Source organism: Acomys minous, assembly GCF_964271855.1.
Source record: "Acomys minous genome assembly, chromosome: 4".
NCBI lineage: Eukaryota > Metazoa > Chordata > Mammalia > Rodentia > Muridae > Acomys > Acomys minous.
In genome coordinates this window covers 131,182,900-131,205,288 of record NC_140486.1, presented here as the reverse complement: position 1 = coordinate 131,205,288, position 22,389 = coordinate 131,182,900, and the positions used below count along the sequence as shown (strand labels likewise).

The 22,389-nt window shown below is 45.3% G+C and overlaps 1 protein-coding gene across 4 annotated transcripts in view; it reads right to left on the bottom strand.

Annotated features, from left to right (window-relative positions):
- DLGAP1 (DLG associated protein 1) overlaps nucleotides 1-22,389 on the bottom strand; it is a gene marked incomplete at its 5' end in the record, with an annotated part of 765,236 nt that overhangs the window by 389,048 nt on the left and 353,799 nt on the right. For all 4 annotated transcript variants that reach the window (XM_084779899.1, XM_084779898.1, XM_084779889.1 and 1 more), the window contains one exon: nucleotides 14,068-14,160. The remainder of the gene's footprint in view (nucleotides 1-14,067; nucleotides 14,161-22,389) is intronic.

The following is a 22,389-nucleotide window of genomic DNA, read 5'->3' as shown; positions in this document are numbered from 1 at the left end:
GTCTTCTACTTGAGGAAGCCCCCCACTTTCCCTGATGCTGAAAAATGACATGGAAACACTTTTCTGGAATATTTAAGAGGTTCAGTTCTGGCTTTGACATGGAAAAATCTAAGAGACTGCAGGGATCAGGAAGTCGTCGTAGCTGAAAGTGGATGCTTGTACGTGCTTTGTTTTATCCCCTGACACACGCTCCTGCTTGGCAGCCATTCCCGCCTGCCCCATGGGCAGCCCCAGAACCTCCTCGCTCTTCTTACTAAGTCATCCACCGGCTCTTCCACTTGGAGCGCCCAGAAGACGTTGGGCTTTGTTTCTGCTCCGTCACTGCCTTCCGCCTGCTGCGCCGGCACAGTCTGCACAAAGAACCACCTGCACTTAATTATTTCAATAAACACAAGGGAATGGTAGGTATTCTTGGGTAAAGATGGAGTTATGGACCAACTCCTATAACCTATAAGTTTCTGCTGTCAGTTCTAAGTCTTCCTCTTATTCTGAGAGTTGCACACAAGGCCTGGATATTGAGTTCTGTTCCAAGCACTCTCAACTGCCTATGGTCACTTGGGTTCAAAAAAAATTTTTTTTAATCCAAACTTGACAGAACCATTTCTTTATTACAGACAGACTCGCTCACAACAATGGATAACGGGTTTGCCATATTCTCTCCAGCCTGGGAGGACGGTTCACGGCAATCTTCCTTATGATGGTCAAGATCATTAGAAGGCAACTACTCCTACAAGACAGTAAACGCCCACACTGCTTCAAAAAGCCCAGAGAACTTTAATTTCTAGGATGACCAAGTAAGAAGCAGATGCAGGTTTTCACTTCCCTCTACAGTCTGTTCCCAGCAGGATTACAACCCAATGTGGACCGTTTCCAACCTTTACAAGACATGTTCAAATGCCCAGAGCTGACATTTCGGTGCTACCCTGGTTTGGAGCTCGCTGGATTCATCAGCTGTTAAAATAACTTTTATTCCCACCAGTGTGTCCTCATTGTCCTAACCTACGCGGCCCCACTGCTCCCTCACAGCAGCACGCTATTCCTGTAGGAACACACTGTGACTGAAGGCTGAGAGGGTTCCTCCCGGACCCAGGACCAGCTCACCTGGACCAGCAATGGCTTACTGTGATTACTTACTGTTGTACAGATACAACTAACTCTTAACTGTATCAGGTATCTCACAACTGTCTGAAAGTATTAGCCATAAGAACAAGAGCATCTTGGGAGTTACTTTTCTTGTCTGTGAAAAGCAATTGGGGGAGGCACAGCTTGGCTTTCAGTCTGGCTGCCAGAGGCATCACTGTGGAAGGCTGCTGTTAAATAGAAACCTGTCCCCCTGCAGGTCAGCCCTGGCTTATCAGCTGCCTACTCCTTGAAGCTTTCACTATGTCTTTATATAAATGGTTTTGGAAATAGGTTTCTCTGCTTCAAAACAACCCCCCCCAAAAAAAGGCACACAAATAAACAAAAAACAAAACAAAACAAGTTGGAAAAGTACAGGCTTAAACGAGAGTTAATATTTAACCTTATTTTAAAAGCTTAAGATTCAATTATAACCATAATTATAAAAATGGCATGTACAGTACAATATCAAACAATTATATTGGCCCTACTCCAAGCTAGGCATTGTATGAGTGCTTTACTATATAGTTATTTAATCCCCAGGATAACATTATGATCTGGCTTGATCATTATAACAATTATTACAATCTAAAGAAGAGTACAGCCAGATATATTTATTTTCACATCACAATTTTCTTAGATATATTTCAAGTTATAATTTATTCAAAACTAATATTCATATAATGATTATTTAATAAGATGCAAGTCATGATATTATCTTTCTTATATATCCTAATTACAAATTTCAAAGTCTACTTTATAGAACATTTTGCCTTTCACTTTTGGATTCATGATAAAAAATTTATGCTTCCGTAGCAAAAGTACATATGCGTTTTCTCTATGGTTTGCACCATTTGTCTCTGTCTTCGTCAGGTGACTGCCACTGCTTAGCTGGAATAAAGCTGTGGTACAAAACCAAGCACACGGTTCTTCACGGCCCTTTCCATGTGGGTCCACGGAGGAGGTGGCAGGCCCGTGTCTGCTGTCCCTGACAACCTGCACAGCATCACTTGTACCATGGGTCCCTAAGCATCTGCAGATGCTTCTGTCTCCCATGGCCCCATCTGTGTGTTTCTGGGTAGGAGGAGGGTCAGACGGTGGAGAGTGCGGTTGTCTCTCAGGGAGTCCACAGGAGCTGGGAAACGGAAATGCAGGCACGAAGAACCTCATGAGGAGAGAGGACCTCTAGGGTTTCTCTTTCAGTATGATGGGCAGGAATCTGGAAGGATGTCCCTGGTTCTTGCAGCCTTGTTGGGCTGGAGTATAGCTCACTAACACCATTTCCAGAGCTGGATGCTGGTGGAAGGTGAGGAAGATTTCCTGAGCATGGCGGCCCTCTCAGGGTGGTCAGATGGCTTGCCATGTATGAGAAATGAGTCCAAACACGATGTGTGGAGTGGCCATATGAGCTCTCTGCAGCACTCTTCATCCATCCAGACTTCATCCCATTTATCTTGTTCATCCTCTAGGAAGCATCAACTTGCCACAGTCCCAATCTTAAGAAACAAAACACCCCTCCCCCACAAGTCCTCGGCCTCATTTCTCTTTAAAGTGCTAGCCCATTGTGAGTTTTGATGGTTTTTACTTGGTGTCTTGTTCAAACAATCTCAATAAAGACTCAAATGTAAAATAAAAATAAAATAAAACAAAAAGACTCAAATGTCTAGAACTAAACAAAATTCTAATATATTTGAACTTGCATGTCTTTATTTCTGCATTTTTGGAGGTGGAGTAGATTGAGAACAAAGCAAAGGAGCCTTTGCTCACGAGGTCACTGTCAGGAATTTGAGACATGGCTCAGTGGGAGTGATGGGAATCCAGGCGTGGGGCCCTGGGAATCACATCACAGAGGACACAGGAGGCCCCGCCTACCCCTGGGGTGAGTGGTGGCAGACCCAGGGCTCCTGGGGTCTTTTTTGGAGGGTTTTCACCTCCATGGCAGACACAACCCTTCTCCCAGAGCTACATAGATAGGGTTGAGGGGGCTGGAAACACAATGCCCTGGTCACACATTCCTGCTTTAATATGCAAATATTCCACCTACCCACAGACTGAGTCGCTAACAACCGCTCTGACCCTTTTACTCAGAAACAGAAAACTGTTCTGCCACCCTTCCTGCAGCAACATTGGCCAAAGCATTATAACAACTTTGACTCTTGTTCTGGTGCTGGCTTGGTGTAATTTCCATACTGGAGACCATGAAACATGACAAATTGAAGAGCTTTCATCTCTGCAAGTTGACTTTTATATCACAGAGTATCCCCTTCTGTGATGGCGAGCCTCTCCACACAGCTGCCTCATTTGTACGAGAAATTTACATTACTAAAATACTACGCGGAGGAAAGAGCCTTTCATTCTTTACGGTTTCTTTCCATAATCCCTTAAAAATCTCTTAAACGACTCCTGATTTTTTGGCTTTCTCTCTAATCCTGGTTTGCTTATATTGGTCTCCTCCATTTTGTTTAATTTTTGAAGTGTGTGGGGGTGTGTGCATGCCTGTGTGCCTGTGTGCGAGCCTCTCTCTCTCTGCGGGTGTGTGTGTGTGTGTGTGTGTGTGTGTGTGTGTGTGTGTGTGTGTGCGCGTGTGTGTGTGTGTGACTGCATGCACATAGAGGTCAGAGGGCAGTCTGTAGTCTGCAGAGTTACTCCTCTCCCACCACCAAGAGGATTCTGGGAGAGAACTGAGGTCAGTAGGCTTGGTTGTGAGTGCTGACACCCTGAGCCACGCCTCAGCCTTTTGTTGTTGTTGTTGTTTACAGAGAGAATGAGAGAGCGAGGGAAGGAGATGACGTGAAGCAGGTGGGTAGGATCCGAGAGGTCACCACCACCCAAGAAACTAAACACACAAAATAAAAATAATGTGAAAAAAAAACCCCAAACAAAACAGAAACAACAATAACAAAAGTACACAGAAAACATTAAGTCTGTTTTGTGTTGGCCAATCCTGACCACAACCTCTCCTGGAGCGTGGCTGAAGTACCCAGTGGCAGTGGCAGTCCGTTGGAGAACACTGGTGTCCGCCTTCCCAGTGGGTATCACATGCAAACAGTTTCTTGGGTGGGGGGACTTTGTGCCCAGCTCCCTTCTCTGTGCTGCCGATGGGACTTTGTCTTCACTAGCTCTTCTTAGATTTTTTTTTTTGGTTGTTCTTTGAGGCATGGTTTTTCTGTGTTGTCCTTGGAATTCACTTTGTAAAGACCAGGCTGACCTCGAACTCAGAGAGCTCATCTGCCTCTCTCTGTCTCCTGAGTGTTGTGATTAAAGGTGTGTGTTACCACCTTCCAGATCAACTTTTCTTTTTATTCTTTTTATTCAAATTAATTAATCTTCATAAACATTACCTGCTTCAACTGTCACTGATTTTTAACTTGTACAGACTGAAAAAAAACCAATTGAACTGTAACTATCAATATTCATGATAAGCACAGAATTATTAAAGAAAGGATTAAACTTTCCTTGAATAATGATGATTTTTTAAAAAAAGTAAAGGTGGTCCCCAGAAAAGCTTCAAATCCCCACTTGTAAAAATGAGAGAAAAATTACCCTGACCCACATTTCACAAGCGAATTCAATCATGCTAAATCAATTCCCCACGCAAGCAATGAAACTTGGTTCTGATTCTGACCAAAGCAGTTCAGGAGGTAGCAGAGTTAGTTTCGGAACGGCTTGTGAGAAGGAGTGCTACAAAGGTCACCCATAGGTTTTATTTTTTTCTTCATTCGTCTGGAAGGATCTATTTCATTTGTCCTCATATCAGTAGTCTATCTGGGAAAAGCCAGTGGATGAAAAGATGGCGGCGCCCAAGGGGAAGCCCCTCCCTGAGCACCAGCCCTGTGGACAGAGGCAGCAGTCACCAGGTCAGGGGAGGAGAGGGCGCCTGGACAGAAGCCAGGCAAAGCTTGTCCAGAACAGTCAGGGCTCTCTTAGACAAGAGAAAAGTAACACGTTTTTATCTACTTCATAAACTGTAGCGCAGTATGTACTTTTTAAAGGAAGGTTTTTTAATCCAGTTTTTGGGTAGTTTCTTTAATGATAGTTTTTTTTTTTTTTTAGAATAAAACGCCATATTTGCTCTTCATGCATCCTTTCAGTGAAAATTCAGGAAGGGAATGCATTAGCGCTGGAGTTGTAATAACTGAGAGAGGTGGGTAGGTAGCTTCGCATTAGAAAGCAGACACTTGAGTTAGCCACAGTGGCCACAGCTGGGCAGACCGACTTTAGTCAGGGGCCGACAATAAACCTGTACCCCTTTCCTGGGGTCTCTGTCTGAGCTCTCTAGCATCAAGGGATGTTGAGCCCTCTAAAAAGTTTGTCATGGGACGTTGAGAAGAAACTCCACATTTTTCTGGGCCAGCAGATGTTTCCCACTGAACCTCACAAAAGTATCAGATATGATGCGGGGAACAGAAAGCCTAGCATTTCCTAGGAAACTCTTGGATTTGGTGAAGAACTTGCATTGGCATAGATACACAAGGGGAGACCCCACCCACCCACCCAGGGGGCCGATCTCCCACATCCAGGGTCTGTTATTCTCCACGGCTACAGCCACCACTGGGTCACTGGGTTCCCTGTTCCCTTTTTGCTCTGGGTGGCCAAGGTCAGGCTCTGGCTGAGGCAGAACAAGGAGGAGGCAGGTCGGGGTGCCTGTGCCTCCGCTCACCCTGTCTTGGTGTTCTGGCAGTGGGGTGTGGTCCTGTCCAAGACTGCAGCTCCTGAGGGCCCCACATCTGTGCTTCTCAGAGAACTAGCCAGCTTCTTCTTGGCTGTCCCTTCAGGCCCATGGAGGTGACAGCTTCTCACTGTACTTAACCCTGGGCACCCCAGCTTTTCCACTGCTGTGAATGAGCTAGTTTATGGTTCATGGCAACCACCTTGTCAGTGGGACCCTTTCCCCACAGAATTCTGACTGATACAGTTAAGACCAAAGTTATCTCAAACCCGACAGAAGCTGCTACGAGTTGAAACTTTGAGTTGCACAAACATGGATCTGAATTGCCTCTATGTACAGGAGGCAAGCCAGTTATTACTTACAAAATATGGAGAAATCAGGCTGCAGAAATTCCAGGCACAAATCAGAACCAAGCAGGACTAATGGTATTAACACACATTTTTTTTATTTTTAAAAAAATTTTTGTTAATTTATTCTTGTTACATCTCAATGGTTATCCCATCCTTTGTATCCTCCCATTCTTCCCTTCCTCCCATTTTCCCCTTATTCCCCTCCCCTATGACTGTGACTGAGGGGGATTTCCTCCCCCTGTATATGCTCATAGGGTATCAAGTCTCTTCTTGGTAACCTGCTGTCCTTCCTCTGAGTGCCACCAGGCCTCCCCATCGAGGGGACATGGTCAAATATGAGGCACCAGAGTTCGTGTAAAAGTCATACCCCACTCTCCATAACACACATTTTCACAACCACCCCCACCACCTGCTGTGAATGGCCCATTCCAAACAGAGAACTTGAGTTCTGATTGCTCGTTCCACACAGTTCTCTGAGAAATAAATCACGGGTAGATCAAAGCGGAGTTCAGAACACATCTCACGCAGTACTCACAGAGTCTACTTTAAAAAAAAAAAAGAGTTGCTAGAGCATCAGACGGCTCACTGCATACGAAGATGGAGGAAGAGAGAGGGAGGCTGAGACTGGGGGAGAGGAGCGAGGGGGCTGTGATCGGGATGGAAAGTGAATAAATAAATTAATAATTAAAAAAAGAAATAAAAAAGAAGGTCCTGGGACTCAGCTGGATTCTGAGTTGGGCATAAAATGCTGACGTTATCACCCCATTTGAAGTACCTATGGTCTGTGCCCAACACTACGTGATCAATCACAAAATCACCATTGACAGAATACCATGCTTTAAAGTGAACTTCAAAACGGAGGAGGACAGCGGCACAGTGTCAGCGTGACAGCACTGGGGAAGCTGAACGGGGAAGATGGACAGCTGGCGCTACACTGTAAGCTTCTGTGTCAGAAACAAAACAACAGTAAAAACAAACAAACACACACATCGAAAAAACCCACCCACCCAAAAAACCGATCACCCAACCATTACCACCGCCACCAACAAAGCCAGGTGAAATATAATTTTAGAAAATGGTAAATAAGTTTCTATGGTTTTGATTTTTAGTTTTGATGTTTTAGTTCTTGTTCCTTTTTTTTTTAATTTTTATTTTGTAGGCTGTGGGCTAGTATCCAAATTGGTTATTTAGTATATTTTTAATTGGAACTCATCGGAGTTGAGTTGAACTAAGAATGGAAAGAAAGCTAAGGCAACAAATGGTAGCTCCCGTCAAACACTATCAAAAGTGACAGAGCGACCAGGACACACGGAAGAGAAAAATGCAGCAGCCACTAGCAACTAGATGCTATCTCTGCACAGACTTAGAAATTGCTACTTAAAAACAAAAAACAAAAAAAAAAAAACAAAAAACCAACCATGTTCACTTTTCTTCTTTTTTATGGGAACAGGAAGCATAGCTAGAAAAGCATTTCCAGAAAGAGATCATGAACTAGCTCGGAATTTGAGCAAAGAGTCTTTCTAAGAGGCGACCACGGAACTGTGCAAACTGTCCCCGTGCCTAGGCAGACAGCAAGAGACGCAGCTACCAGTCTCCCCGGAGCCACTTTCCAGTCTGCGTTGGGGGCGACAACACTGCCCCCTAGTGTTCTTTTATGTGGATGCAACGTGAGCCAAGATTTAAACCTGTTCCCAAAACCTAACAGTTATCAATGTGCTATTGCTTGACAGTGAATGTTACCTCCCTGTGGGCTAGTTAGACTTACATCATATCCGTCGTATGTATGAGTTTAAGCCAGCATGACTTTTCTTACTTGACAGTCTAAGACAGAAGTGAAAGTCTAGATGACATTATGTATGCTTTCTTACTTAATGAACCACATCCAACATTAGGTGGGACATATTAGAAGTCAAGTCTGAGTGATTTTAAATCCACAATTTAAAGGGCAAACTTTCTGCTGAGGCAGGAGGATTGCCATGTGCCACAGGCCTGACTGGATTATTTAAAGAGACACTGCCCCCAAATAAAGCAAAAATACAATACAGCAAAAACATAGTAAAATAAAACACATGCCAGTGCTTCCTAAAGTCACTGGCCAAGTTCTTCAGTTTGATGCGTTTCCTGAAAGCTGTTAGAATGGACTAGTGCTACCCAACAGGAATATAATATGAGGCACAAATATAATCAAAATTGCAACAAGTACTTTAAGATTAGCCTTCATTGTATACACTTATTTTCCTGGTATTACATGAATAAATAATCAAAGTTAAAGGCTACTGAAATGCACATTTTTTTTCGTGTTAAGTTTTTGCCATAGTATCTTACATCTCAGCTTGGCCTGGCATCATGTCTAGTGTGGGCAGCCATGTGGCTGGAGCTGACTGAGTGGAGCAGCAGACCTGGGGCGGGGGGCAGGTTCACTGCTTCTGGCAAGCACGTCCATCAAGGGTGTTGCCCTCCTGCATTCTCAAGCAGATATCTTTATAGTTTTTTTTGGTGTGTGATATTGTCATTGACTCTAAGTGTCTACATCCAATATACTGTTGAAGGTCTCAACACGGTGACACAACTTTAGCACTATGTGACAGGGGACACTTTCACAGAGAGAAACATCACACCAACTTCCTTAAGGAACCCTCCTCAAGCCTGATAGTGAAGACACTGGGCAGAGACCCTGGTCTCATGGTGAGGGTCTAAAACTAATCTTTCTGAGAGAAAAAAATAGGAAACCCTTTTTAATAAATCAACCTTCACAAATTCATGATAACTTCTTATTCAAACTCAAGTGGAGGACTGCTATTTTTTTTAAAAGTTTATTCCTTTTTCTTTCATCAAATTTCAGTTTTCTGATGACGATTGTGTTTCCTCATTAGCCTTAGCCACAAAGCTCGGCACACACACAACACTGTGAGACTAAATCCAGAGAGAACCCCAGTGGGATAACGGTAGCGGTTAGCTTACAGTTCCCCGCAGTTGTGTTTGGCCTCAGGATAACACAGCTTGGGTGAGCTGTGCATAACACCTGTGACTTTAACACACCTGGTGCCCTCCTCCTAGCCCTGCTGTGCCACCTGCTAGACACCTGGTGCCCTGCTCCTAGCCCTGCTGTGCCACCTGCTGGACACCTGGCACCCCGCTCCTAGCCTGCTGTGCCACCTGCTGGACGCGCAGGCACAGCTGCCTCATTTTACTGTTGGTGTTAGAGATGGCTTCAGAGTTTGTTCTGCTCCATAATGAGGTGAAGATTTATGCGACTCTAAAGTAAACGTACAAGGTGAGTCTAATGCTCCCCCCTTCTTATTCTGGGCCCCTCCTCTACCTGAGGGTATAGTTTTATTTTTGAATCCTGTAACATATTTCCACTAACATTTTGCTACATGACATTAATTTCTATCTTTGATACATTCTCTTTTATTAGATAAATAAAAGAATATTTCACAGACCCTGGTCTACCTGGAAAAGTGAATATATATTATTATTTCAGGCAGAGAAAAGTTTACCACCTGTATTGTAACTGACACAGTAGATTTGACTTTATATTAGGCAATCTGAAAATGGATAATATTTTGCAGACAGGTGAAGTCGTAGGCAGCAGTTTTAAATACATCACTGTCACACACTTCTGTCCAGAGACAGATGGCTGTGCACACAGACCCACAGCTCTGTATCTACATCCACCACTGGCCTTTCACTGTGTGAGCGACACCCATGCTGCAGACGGCTGTCTCTGACATCTACAGCGCCCTCTTCTCCTCTGTCTAGGTCACGTTTAGAAACACACTAGTCCCCCTTAATCTATGATTCATTTTTCTGTTGGTTCAATTACCCATGGTCAAACATGGGCCAAAAACATTAAGTAGAAATTTCCCCAAATAAACTTCCTAAATTTAAAATTATGTATTTTTCTAAGCACTATAATTAGAACAGCCCCTTGCCTTGTCTGGTTCTGTCCAATAAGGGACATGAGTCATATCACGTGCATGTAGTGAATCTATAGTTTAGTATATGTTATACCTTATTTATGCTACACAGTCTACTTGCCTCTTGTCAGAGGAGAAACAAGGAGAGAGGAAATAAGTATGCATATGTTGCTGCATTCTGGTTTACTATTAATCTCTTACTATTTTATGTTCATGGACTCAACTTTATCATTGTTATGTCTACAGGAAAGAAAATCACATTACATCTAGACTTCAGTGCTGCCCATGGATCCAGCTGGGGCCTTAGGATGCAGCCTATGGCTAAGGGATCCACTTCCATAGTGTTATTTTTAGATGTCTCCTGGTTCGTTCCTTCTTCTTCCATATCTACCTGGCTTTGCTCCCTGCCTTCTTGCCTTCAAACCATCTTCCTGCTCCACTTGGGCTCCATTTCTGGCAGTTGCTCCCCAACATGGGGGCTGGCTAGAGGAGACCGTGTTAAGAGTCCCATCTGAGTGCCTGTTAAGCGTGGGCTACTCCAGCCCACTTGGCTTCTCTATGCCCACCACATGCTGGAGCCAGAGAGGCTCATGGGGCCTCAGATGCTCCTCCCAGCCTGACCCTCTAAGCTCTGTGGTGATGGCCTTGGATGACTTTAATTTCTCTGTCTTTTGGTGGTAGCAGGAGGCCCTTGGCCATACTGCTGCCTTCTGTAACACAGTTTGAAAACCATTCCTGCTTTAATATCACTAACAATTTGTGCAACCCATGCATATTTTAAAAAGGCTCAAAGGGACCCAGTTTACCACCCTGCATCTCAGAGCTGCCTGGTTTTGTTTTTTCTGTTCTAGTTGTTATGCTTCCACAGCGTGGTTTGGTGGAGTAAAAATTCTTCTTGCATCGGCACTCTCTTTTAGATGAGGTAGCCAAACTCATAGCCTTTCTGTCACTAGGCTCTGCATGCCTGGTTCACGCCAGCATCTTTTCTGAGGCACTTCAGCTGCCCTTCCATTTATAGCGGGTGGTCACCTATTAAGCTGTCGAAAACACGACCCCAACGTAGATTTCACACTCTTAACCTACTCACCAGCATGGCCTCGTCTTCCTTAAAGCACATGGAATATTTATTTTAGCATACAGTTGGACAAAATCATCACACAGAGGATCCATTGTATCATAAAATGCCAAGTATGCCATACAGTTTAGTAAATACTGACTGTATGGAAAGCAAAGCACAGAGTATAGCATAGACACGCATTTTCAATACTACAAAGTTTACAAGCCATAAGCCAAAGGGGAAGTACTGAAATGGTGCTTAAACAGTGTGGTCACGCTCAGTCTACATATCTTAATGCTTGGAGGCTCCTGTGTACCGCCATCACACCACGCTTGGGAGCTCTAACTTTGTCTGTTCCTGTCCGCCTGCCTCCTCCTCTCTTTCCTCTAAGCAGCCCCTCCCTGCTGCTTTTGCAGTGTCTGTGCTAGTTTGGGTCTTCATTGTCTCTTTATCTTCCTCAGTTTTCTTCTAGGCCATGAGACGCACTGCTTTGGGCAGCTCTCTGGTCCTGTTTCCTCACTACGAAGCCCCTGCCCCCCCTCCCCCAAGTGGGGACAACTGATCATGAGCAGGAAGCCCTAAAACTGTGAGCCAAAGTAAACCTGCACACACTTAGGAATAAGTCACCTTTCGTGAGTGTGTGCTACCGTAAAGTAAGCTGATAGGGCACTCCTAGATGTTTCCACAGAAGCTAGCAGGGGTCACACGTGTGAGGTGTCCCTGCCCAACCACCTGGTCAGTCCCAGACATCCCTCCTTCCTCTTCATCACCAACAAGTTATCAGCATCAATTCTAATCGAGGTACAGGAGAAGCATGGCCCCCAATATGTAAAACTTGGCGGGAAATGCTCTGGGGGGCAGCAGCAGGGGAATAAATGCTTTAGTGGGTGTAGGGCCCCCCAACCCTGCGCTGTTCTTGGATCCTCTGCTCCTGGTGGAGAAGACAGAGCACAGTGAGAGGGGGCCTGAGTCCACTCACCTCTGTGCTCTTGGGCAGAACACTGGGAACTGACCAACTGAGATTAGAAGACAAAGAGCAGAAAGTGGCGCCCACGGGTGGAGCTTTGTTTTGAGCTTATCTTCTTTGGGTAGTTTCACATATGAAACCAATTTACTCTACAGGCATTTATAGTCACGCTGAGAAACTGTAAAATTTTAAAATATAAGATGCTTGTTTGCTTGCCCAACCTTGCTTGCCTAGAACCTAAACTTTTGACCCCAGAGGTTTTTCCAAGAACTGCTAACCTCAAGAGCTCTTCCCTAGTTCCCAGAATAGTTACATGCAAGTTTCCAAATATCAGATGTCCCCATATGGTTTCCAGTAACCGCTCTAGGGACCCACACCCAAGTCCCCACAAGAGGTTTCCCAATGCCAGATGTCCTAATGTCCATATGGTTTAACTTGATAAGCAACCCCACCTGCTTTGCGGTTTTTGCCTTTAAAACTAGCCTGTACCAGCTGCTCGGGGTCCTTCACCTCCTGAGTGCTGAGGGACCTGACACATCGGCAACTGGGACTTCTGATGTATCAGTAATAAATTTTACCTATACCTCCAGCCTGTGCGACTTGAGTGGTCTCTCGCGGCGACCCCCTTCCCGAATTGGACTCCAGGGTCCAACACACTACCTACCTCACAATATGGCGAAGAAACACAACTCTGTTCAAAACTCAGCTTTCATTTTATAGTTAGAGATAAAAAGTATTGATAGGAACATCCAAAAGAGGTGACACTTAGGGTAAAAGTTCCTCCACCAAAGACAAACTAACAATTCCAAGTCCCCGGAGGAACCATACAGAAGGGAAGAAAGGCTAGGGGTCAGGGTCTATGGGGCAGGGAGGAGGCTCCCCTCCGGAAGGCAACAAGAAACGTGCATGCAGGAAACAGCCATGGCTTCTGCCAATCAGCCTACCAACGCAAGGGTCTTCACTTGTGCATCGAAACACTAACAGTCAGTCAGCCTCTTTCCCCTCCCCCCTTTATCTCTCCCTCCCTCCCTCCCTCCCTCTCCCACATAACGGTGTACATAGATGCCAGGACCATACTGCCCTGGTTTCTAGAATGAAAAGCCGCAAAGGTTTGGTAATACGGTTCAAAGGTCATCGAGAGTCAAAGAAACAATGGTTCAAAATAGAGCATTCAAGGTCATTTCTGAAGAGTCCACAGAAACTCCAGTGTACATTAGTAGCATAAAGCCATGTCATAAATAACTCACACACATGGATTTAACGACCAAGTGGACGTGTCCTCTGTAGGTTCACGACCACACAGTCACCAGGACAACAGGTACTTTTGTATTTATGAGCCTCTGTGTTTTCTGTGTTTCAGATGCTATTTCCTCCTTAACTGAAGGAGGAACATGGGGCTCGAGGTCTCCCAAACTCAGTTCTTTGCTGAGGTATTAGATTTTAAAGCACACTGTTAACATATTATTATGTATTAAAAATAATTTCTTTCTTCTGATTTCTAAATATGTCAGGGCACACGATGGCAGAGCACAGCTATGGAGACAGCCTGCCATTCCCCACGACGCTTCTCCCCACATTTTTCCTCCCCAGGACTGAATGTACCTAGTCTTTTTCTCATAGATGTGTGAGTGTGTGTGGTGTGTGTGTATATGTGTGTGTGGTGTGTGTGTGTGGTATGTTTGTGTGTGTATGTGCACATGTGATATGGTGTGTTTATGTGTGGTGTGTGTGTATATGTGTGTGTGTATGTGTGTTGTGTATGTGTGTATGTATGGTATATGTGTGCTGTATTTGTGTGTGGTGCATGTGTGGTGTGTTTGTGTGTATGCCTGGTGTGGCATGGAGGTGAAGTGGGAGGCAGTAGTTAACTGTGAATTCCGGGAGTACTGCTCATGCCTTGCTGCTTTCTGTTTTAATGGAGGACGTCCAGGTTCCACAGGCCCCGTCCCTCCCACCCGTTTCCCCGTTTCCCCACTAGGACTCACTGCTCTTAGTGTCTTTGTCATTCAACAGGAGTTCTCTGAAGCAGGCGCAGGGGTCTCCCGGTGACATTCAGCGGATTCCAGAGCAGATGTAACCTGTCAGAAGCATAGTTCATCCTTTAGTCTGCTTGTCACATGCAAATACAACATGAGAGGTTGACAGCGTTTTAGGGAATTGAGGTTGAGGAGCCCCAGGACTCATCTCCACACACCTCCCTTGCATACTCTGAACCATATTTTTAAAAACATAACCCTGAAAGTGAACTCAGGCCCCTGTCTCTCGCCAAAACATCTATCCTTTTAAATTTGCTTATTTTTTTTTTTTTTTTTGGTGAAACCCTATTTTCCTATCCCACCCCAGTTTTCCAGATTTCATATCATATATTTGCTGAAGTATTTACTAAAAAAATTAAAAATAATTCATTATGCCCTGGTGTTGGGGCAGTGAACATGCTGCAGCCCTCGGGAATTTACATTCAGCGGGCTGCCAACTGTGTTTTCTTCCAGTCCCACCGGACAGGCACACCTGTAGCTTTAGTTTCTTTGTACCATCTCTATGTAGTTGCTCTGGCAGGAGCCCCCTTTCCATGCCAGGCTCACAGTGTCAAGTTCTCAGTGCCTTCCAGTCGTGTGAAGTTCAGAGACTCTGCAGCTCGGTTCCCCGCTGTTCGCCCTGCGTTACTACTTTGCAGTCCTGGCTCAGCGTCAAGATCCATTAGTAATCTGGGGGAAGGTCTATCTATTTCTGTCACAGACACCTAGGAACCTGCCTGTGGGATGTTCACCTGGCTTTTTGATATACAGCCCGGCTATATGGATCCAGGGCAGTCAGTAGTCAAATACCACACACTTCTGAGCCTCTGCCTCTACTCAGCTGGCTAGAGTCTCTCCACGTAAGGAAGTCTTAAGGTCTCACATCCCCTTCACCTTTCCCAAGGATGGAGATCTGATTACTGAAAGAACTGCTCAGCTTTAGCAGCTACTTCCCCCCAACCCTTAGCCTCGGGGCTCCAAGCAGCCGCAGTCTTCTGTGAGCATTGGAGGAAGAGAACCTTAGCACTCAGCAGTCACATCTTCTGCTATTTTATTTCCGTTCATACTTATCCCTGCATATTCTTTGTGAGTGATTCTCTTCACATTCTTTGGGACTAGAGAGTACACTGAGTCTGCCCTCTTTCCTGGCACAGCAGACTCTGTGCTGTGTAAGAGATCTTCAACACACTCTTGTTGGGTGTGCAACATTTCCCCATCGACAAAGTCAGGAGCGGTGTCGGCTTCCATTGTTGAGTCTTAGATTTCTTACTCTACTTCCTCCCCAGCCATGAAGCCACCTCTAATTTTAAGGGTTCCTGTGGTGAGAATGAGTCTGCTGGGATGAAGTGGAATAATCTTCTCAGGATAAATCTGTCTGGCTAGATGCGGAATCCCGCCACCCACAGCATGGCTCCTTTGCTTTTATGTGATGTTACCCATTGTAACTATGGAACAATCATTCCTAATTGTCATTTATAGGGCAGGAGACAGAGGCACAACAGTTCAATTAACCTGTTTCTAATTCAGAACTAGAGTATGCCAGAGCTAGACAACAGCTCAGTAGCTGGTCCCAGGATCCATCCACCCACCCACCCATCCATCCATCCATCCATCCATCCACCCATCCACCCACCCATCCATCCATCCACCCACCCATCCACCCACCCATCCACCCATCCATCCATCCATCCACCCATCCATCCATCCACCCACCCATCCACCCATCCATCCATCCATCCATCCATCCATCCATCCACCCATCCACCCATCCACCCACCCATCCATCCATCCACCCACCCATCCATCCATCCATCCATCCACCCATCCATCCATCCACCCACCCATCCATCCATCCACCCACCCATCCACCCACCCATCCATCCATCCATCCATCCATCCATCCATCCATCCACCCATCCACCCATCCACCCACCCATCCATCCATCCATCCATCCATTCATCCATCTCTATCATCTATCCATCTATCTATCTACCTATCAATCAATCTATCTATCCATCTGTCTATATCTATCTATCTATCTATCTACCTACCTATCATCTTTATCATCTATCTATCGACCTATCATCTTTCTTTCATTTATCTATCATTTATGTATGTATGTATCTAATCTTTCTTTCATCTATCTATGAGCTATGTATGCACGTATGTATCTATCATCTTTGTGTCTATCTATTCACCTATCATCTATTTATTTAATGTTTATGTGTCCCAGAGCGTGTGTGTAGAGGTCAGAGAACAGCTTTTTGAGTTGGTTCTCTATTCCCACCATGGGGCTCCAGGGACTGGACTGAGGTCATCAGGCTTGACAGCAGCTGCCCTTACTGACGGAACCATCTCAGCAGCTTCACGCCCACTCACATACACGCTTTCCCCTGAGACGGTTTGGTGAGTCTCTCTTTGGAATTTCCCTTCAAATCACAATCCTTCTGCAAATATCTCTTGAACAGGCTTATACTATGTCAATAACACTGAAGCATTTTGCAGTTGAACAAAGCATTTCTGCCCACGCCGCTTAGTTCATCCTCCAAGCAAGAGGGCATTTTATTGTGATTAGTTCTACTCACAGACCAGACATTAAGAACTGAAGTGGCTCCTCCAAGAAACATCATTGTTAGCAAGTAGCACAAGTAGGGACATTTGTCACAGAAACAGGTTTTTGCTGGGACTCAGATTCCTGCTGCAGTAGGGTCGGCATAGTTTTTTGGCTGTGAACATCAAACAATGTTTCCTTCTAGTGGCTTGGTAGATCTGGGCTTGGGGAATGGCTGCCGCCCCTTTGCACTGACCTCTCTTCTCACTGCTGTCTTCCTTCCATGGCCAGAGTCAAGTTTTCTACAATAACTGTAGGACAGCAGGGACCTGACGCGGGAGCCTGCAGTGACGTCAGGTGACTGCAGATGAGGAGAGGTTCTAACCTGAGGCCTGAGGTGGTCAGAATATGGCATACAGTGCAGAAGAGGAGGCGGGGAAAGCCGGGGAGGGTCCCAATGAAAGAGTCTCCAGGGCGTCTCCAGGGCATCCTGGCACTGCTCTACCCACAGCTCACAGCAGCTGTGGCTGCCTGAGTAAGACCAGCATGAAACCAAACCGGCCAACATTCACGCACGAAGAGGGGAAAGGCTCACGAGCCTCCCACACCTGGAAGGGAGTCACTGTGGACAATAACTGATGGTTTCTGAGGGAGGAAGTTGGCTGGTGTGGTACTCAAAAGCATATGGGTGGCACAAAGTGGATTCAACAGGTTGCAGGGGTAGATGTAGGTCGAGTTAGGGATTGAATATGATCAAAACACATTGTATGAAGTTCTCAAATAATCAAAAAATGTTATGATGAAAAACCAAAGTTCCATTTCTAATTACAGTCGTGTTATCATCTGGCCGTGACTCTCACAGACTCCTGTGAACACAGCCAGTGTAAAGAGCCAATGTTTGCACTGCTCCTGTACTAAACACACAGATCCCAGTCAACACTCACACAGGAGCACAAGGCAAGTAAGTCAGCTATTCACTCACACTGTTGTAAGTTTGCTTTCTCCTCTTTTGTGGGTTACAAGGACTTCTTGTCTGCTGTGAATTTTAATTGGGAAGGTATACTTTCCCTTGCTTACTAGTCACATAAAATGCCTTCTAAAAAATGAAATCAGTCACTAACAAGTCCTGTGGAATGGTTTCCCCTCAAACCACTAGGAGTTGCTATAGAAACAACACAATTACCATACCCAGCTCTTGTGTAAAACACATCCCAACTTGTCAGCTACAAAAATCTACTGCTATTTTTATTTTTCAATTAAATTTAAACAAAAGTACTTATCTTTGCAAAGAGTTCTAATTTAATTTTTTGTTGTCATGATAAAATATCTTGGCAAAAATAAAAGTAGCGGAGAAAGCGTCCATTTCGGTTCTAATTTCAGTGTGAGGGTAGGTCAAAGCAGCTAGCCGGTCACACCACTCCACAGTCAAGAGCAGAGAGAAATAAATGCACGCACTTCTGATGGTTTTCTTGCTTGCTTCCTCACATCCAGCTGTCCTTACCTTACACCGTTTAGGATCCTCTGTCTAAGCAGAGGGTTAAACCCGGGGCCCGGTGAGTGCTAGACAGCTGCTCTATTCACTGCAACATCTCCAGCACTTGTTCTCTCAGTCATTTCTGTCTTGGGTGTTGCTGCTCAGGGGCAAACCGAGGGCCTCAAGGTTGCTAGACACATCCTCTACTAGGGAACCACGCTCCACGCTCTGGTTGTTACTGAAATCCAAGCAGTGCATGAATCACCCAACATTCCAGGTGGAAAAATGTACACGCTGCTCATGCTGCACAGGCTGGCCTTAGTTTAGTACTCTCCTGCTTCAGCTTCCCCACCAGCTGGCCTTATAGTTAAGCACCACCATTTAATCTCTGTCTGTCTGTCTGCCTGTAGTAATATTTAGTAATATTAAGTTCTGGTTTCTGCAACTTTTCTTGATGTGTTAAACATCTCTTCTCTGTCTGTGCTCACTGCAGAGTGCTTACTGTAGAGTGCTCACTGTAGACTGCTCATCCAGAGTGCTCACTGCAGAGTGCTCACTGTAGACTGCTCATCCAGAGTGCTCACTGCAGAGTGCTCACTGTAGAGTGCTCAGTGTAGAGTGGTCATTACAGAGTGCTCACTGCAGAGTACTCACTGTGGCTGTGGTCCTCGTGCTGTGCTGTTTGTTTAATGTGAACTGTTATCTCTAGCACTTGCTGATAGTGTATCAGGTTTGAGGCAACCAACTCTGGAGTTCCAAAGGCCCATGGGCTCACAGTCTTTTCTTCTTTTGTCATTAAGTGGGTGCTATGAGATGGGCCACTCCCTATCGCTGTGCATACTCACCACTATGTTGCCACAAGAAAAGAAAACGTCACCAAGGCCTGAACCCCCGAAAACGCTGAGCCAAAGAAACCTCTCCTCTTTTCAAGTTGATGATCCTAGGTATCAGCTCCAGTCAGGACAGCAGATCAACACAAGACATAGTCATGTGTGAATTATTTCCTATTCAAACCTCCTGTCTACGGCTTTGTTAGTCTTTTTACCCAGAAGAAGAAGCTCATGGCTCACACGGTTCACAGAGACTGGAAGTGGCAAGCACGGTACCTACATGTGTCTGCACCAGGCCTCGCATGGATGCTGTGCCTGTTAGCTTGGTGTTTCTGTGCAGCTCCTCACAGTGGCAGTGGGTGTATCTCTAACACTTGCCTGTGCTCGGGACTCTTCCTCCTGTTTGGTTTTGTGGTCCAGCCTCGATACTGTCCTATTGTATTTTGTTTAGTTTGGCTGTTGTCTCTTGGAGGCCTGCCCTTTTCTGAGGAAAAACTGGGTGGTGGTGTGGATCTGAGGGACAGGGAGGAGCAGCTAGGAGTGGAGGAGGGGAACCTGTGGCTGCGATGTGTTGTGTGAAAGAAGAATCTATTTTCAATAAAAAGGAAAAAATTGGAAACAAAAAAAGGAAAGAAAGGAAGGAAGGAAGAAAGAAGGAAGGAAGCTGGGGCACAGAGTGTAAAGTTACCTGTAGGAAGGACTATAAGCTTTGTCACAGGCAAAAGCAGTCTTGGCGGGCTTTGCCCTTGGACACACCACAGATACTCCCTGAGATTAACCTTGAGATAGACTGGGTGGAGCCATCCTGGGCCTGGAATTCAGGAAGCGACCCTGGGACTCCACCTGGACTATTGTGTTTCTAATCGACCCTCAATGAGAGAGGGAGACCACCCCTTGCACGTGAGAGACAGGCAGGCGGAGAAGACAAAGAGCAGCAGGTTCAGACCAGGCTTGAGCGCACAGTGGATTGGGAGGAGGATCAGCGAACAGGCCGGACCAGCGCGCAGGCCAGAGACACCGAGGGACCCGTCCCGTGGAACGGATACTGGAAAGTTTACTCTTTTTTTCCCCTGTAACTTCTTTTTCCCTCTTGTGTAAGCTAGTTGGGTTGTATAATAAAGTTTAATTGTTAAGAAACAGAGCCAACAGTTACCTGCTGAAGATCACACAACTAAGAAGTTCAGGAGCTGTGCCCTGACTCAGACGGTCTGTCCCAATCCTAGAGTACATGAGATTTCAAACACACTTTACTTTAAAGGCCAGTAGGTAGACATGGGGTTGCCTCGCTTGGGAAGTTGACAGGAAAGTTCTCTGTGGTTTGCAGAAGATAAGTCACAGTGGAAACTTTGGACAGCCTCCCCTCTCCTCAAGTCTTGAACATATTTCTCTTCATTTTTCCTTCATGCAGATTTTACCTCTATGGGGAAACTGGAGCCACCAGATGGAATTCGCAGGATATTTTAATGGCCACTGCCACAGAACGACCCAAACACAGGGAGTTCCTTAGCGGTTCACAATTAGTGGCTTCATCTTAAGGTGAGTGTTATTTGAAGATAACATTAACAAAGGCACCTATAATTGTCACATGTGAACAGTTTTCTGTAACCAAACTTATAAACAGTATGTTTCTAGAGTTCTAAGCTGGGGAGATGAACTGACGCCTGTTCATTGTACAATGCATTTTTCTGTTCTAAATCTAACATGATTAATTTTCAGTGCACAAATCACTGCGAACATCAATACTGCACACTTGTATATGCTTGGCAGAAACTAGGGAGACCTGTTTGTCCTTTGTTGTGCTTGGCCCATTAAAAAATCACTATGTTCTTATTTTTGAGATTATAATATAATTATTTACTTTTCCTCCCAACTCCTCTAAGCCTTCCCATTTACTCCTTGCTTTCTTTCCAACCCACAGCCCTTTGTTCATTAACTGTTACGCTCCCCCACACTATACATACATTCCTGAATACATAAGCAGAGCCTGCTCAGTCTATGTAATGTACTTGTATATATGTTTTCAGAGATGACCATTTGGTATGGAATAAGCAGCTGAAGTGTTCTTCCCTGGGGAGGACTATTTCTCCCACTCTCACAGAGTATCTTAGTCCCTATAGGTCTTAGTGTAGGGTTGAGGCTCCTAGGCTTTCCCCGTCCACTCTGCTGTAATCTTTGTTCAGCTCCTGTTTAGGCGGCCACATTGGTGAGACTTCACGGGTGTGGCTTCTGATTTTCCTAGGAGACACAACTCACGGCAAACTCCCAGGTCCTTTCCCTCGCTCTTCAGTCTTTATGTCGGCTCCTGTGACGTGATGCTGGAGCCAGGTGCAGTCGTGTGTTGTACATGTGTCAGCTGCCCGCCCATTCTTTTGGGCCGTTTGTGCTCTTTAGCAAGTCACGAACATGCAACAGTGAGAACAAGCCTGCTCTAGCTGGCGATCTGCTCAACACCATGAGCTCATCCGTGAGAGAGCACATACCCTGGAGACATTCTGGCTAGCTTGGCTTGGTGGTTTGTTTCCCTCTCCACATACAAGCAGGTGTCAGGTGCCTGCCTGGGCATCCTAAGAGTGCAACTGCCAATGTGCACTTTGCCTCTAATGATCAGCACAGAACACCAGCCCCAGACTCTCCAGACTCTCCCTGTGAACTGTCTGCTGTTTACCATGTACTGAGAGCTCTTGACAGAAACAGCAATGGACCTGAGCTTAGTGTGGTCCTAACTTTGGCCTTTTATGGATTGTAAGTTCTCAATTCTTTCTTTCTTTTTTCTTTCTTTTCTTTCTTTCTTTCTTTCTTTCTTTCTTTCTTTCTTTCTTTCTTTCTTTCTCTGTCTCTGTGTCTCTGTCTCTCTATGTCTTTCTCTTTGTCTCTCTCCCTCTCTCTCTCTGTCTTTCTCATTGATATACCAACATACACAATGAAGTGTAGGGCGGAGGTTGCATTTTCTGTGACCTCTGGAGGATACAGTCTCTTCTGACTTCAGGTTTGTCGCCTGCAATCAGCTTGTACTGAAGATGGAGAACATCTTCTGAAGTGGGTCTCCTTCCAGTTTGTTCTAAACAAAAGAGTTCGATGATCTCTTAGCAGCCCTTGCATCCAGGTAAAGCGCGGCTATGGTTTTAGCTCCAAAACCCTTAAATTACTGCAGAAAGTCAGGAAGCTGTGCATAGAGGCCACACACCTTCTGATGGAGCCAGCAGCCAGCTTCCTGGACTCAGTCTTAGAAACTCCCTGCTATACCTGACTTTTACATTTCTGTTATAATGCAATAAACAGACTGCCACAAAATTGTGATATAGAAAAGAAATTCCTGTTAAACCTTGGCATCAGGAGAATCTTTGCTTCACTGCAGAATGTTATCCTGTCAGGGTAAATGTGGGCGGCAGAGTATACAGTTTCCCTTTGACCTTAAAGAAAACTTAGTGCCGGTAAT